Source organism: Poecilia reticulata, unplaced genomic scaffold, assembly GCF_000633615.1.
Source record: "Poecilia reticulata strain Guanapo unplaced genomic scaffold, Guppy_female_1.0+MT scaffold_247, whole genome shotgun sequence".
Lineage (NCBI taxonomy): Eukaryota > Metazoa > Chordata > Actinopteri > Cyprinodontiformes > Poeciliidae > Poecilia > Poecilia reticulata.
Window position 1 is genome coordinate 56628 of NW_007615033.1, and position 1947 is coordinate 58574.

Consider the following 1947-nt stretch of genomic DNA (forward strand, 5'->3'; position numbering starts at 1 on the left):
TTGGAGGAAACGCTTTAATGACATGACTGCGGATCACATTAATAAGGCCCGATTGATGTACACGCACATCCGCTGCCCTGAAAACAGGTTTTGTTAATTGGTTTCAATGTAGAGTATGTAGAGCATAACAGGCTCAATTTCAAAAGGTTATAAAAACTTTTTTTTAATATAAATATGTTGGAAAAAAACTGTCCATGCATCCTCATTCCAAACACATTCACTTAAATTTTCACTTCATGGTACATGTTCACATTCTTTATTGACTGTATATCAAATATATTTTAAATGTAACTGAAGATTTGACATAACACAACATATAATATTCATTAAAATACAAAGACTTACATCCTATTGTATAGACTAGGTCATCAAATCATTACATTGCCTGTAGGAATTTTTAATGTCCAGCAGGTGTCAGTATTGAGTGACACAGTATCAACACAGTATCAATAGTGTTGCTATGATTCGAAACGCCTCATGACGCCTCATTTACCCATCACTACTACAATCAAATTACATTCAATTGAGCCCAGTTAGTGGCTTACCAGTAGTCCTTATAAGTCCTTTCCCATGAAATGCTGCTTTGGAGGCTGTGCTTGTCTTTCTCAGCTCTGCTGCAAAACCATAAAAGTGGTTGGTGGATTCCTTATATTACCTGAGGTGAGGGTGCTGCTGATTGGGCCAGATTTCTTTCACCTGCTGAGAAGTGCTGCAGAGTGGCACACTAATGTGTGTGTGTGTGGGTGCACACACAAATGTCTATTCATGCACCCACATCTGAACTAATGAGCAGATTTGCACAACACTGTCTCCTCTGTCACTTTTATCAGCAGTTAAAACTGTTTAATCCGTTGTTAACATGTGGTAACCTGTTTTTCCGAGCCGCCTTTAAACGCAACATGAGCGCTATGACGCTCGCGCTGGGTTTACACCTGTGCAGCAACGAAGGAGACCTGCTGCTGCTGTGCGGAGCCACACAGGTGTGTGTTAGAATCATGGCAGCAAACGAGCAAACGGAAATAACTTTTCACAGATTTTCCCCCAAACTAACAGAGTTGTTGGACGCAGATAATGTTAGCTAAAAGATGACTATCCATCCATCCATCCATTTTCTGGCACCCTTTTTCCCTCAGTGGGGTCAGGAGGGTTGCTGGTGCCCATCTCCAGCCAACGTTTCGGGCGAGAGGCAGGGTACACTCTGGACAGGTTGCCAGTCTGTCGCAGGGCTAAAAGATGACTGGTTAATATCAATACATTACCTTAAGCTTAACAAGTAACCTCTATTCTACTGATGTTGTCTATGTTCAGCTACGTACATTCATTTTGCCCCCCAAAAAAGTCGACCCCCACCCCCTCGCACAAGTTGTTCAATTAGACAGCTATTTGTAATCCATAGGGGCGGGGCCCATAAAATGTTTGGAAACCACTGGGGGGCCCAGGAGAAAAAGTTTGGGAACCACTGGTGTACAGGAACATCTGTGCAGAATATGGACTGGAAGCCCCGAAATCAAAGTGGGGAACACCCCCGAAGGTGGTGGAGAATGACCGAGTTAAGATCCTGTGGGACTTCCAGATTCAGACAGACAAAATGGTAATGGCGAACCAACCGGACATTGTGGTGGTGGATAAASAACAGAGGAAAGCCGTTGTGGTGGATGTAGCACTACCAAGTGATTACAACATCAGGAAAAAGAAGCACGAAAAACTGGAGAAATACCAGGGCCTCAGAGAGGAACTGGAAAAGGCCTGGAAGGTGAAGACCACAGTGGTGCCTGTGGTCATCGGGGCCCTCGGGGCAGTCACCCCCAAACTGGAGCAGTGTCTAAAATAGATCCCAGGAACAACATCAGACATCTCAGTCCAGAAATGTGCAGTTCTAGGCACAGCCGAGATATTGCGCAGAATCCTCAAGCTCCCAGGCCTCTGGTAGAGGACCCGAGCTCAGAG

General features: G+C 44.6%; 1 protein-coding gene across 1 annotated transcript in view; it reads right to left on the reverse strand.

Moving 5' to 3' along the window:
* The window catches only part of LOC103460464 (contactin-3-like), a 127191-nt gene that overhangs the window by 38232 nt on the left and 87012 nt on the right, over positions 1-1947 (reverse strand). The window lies entirely within an intron of this gene.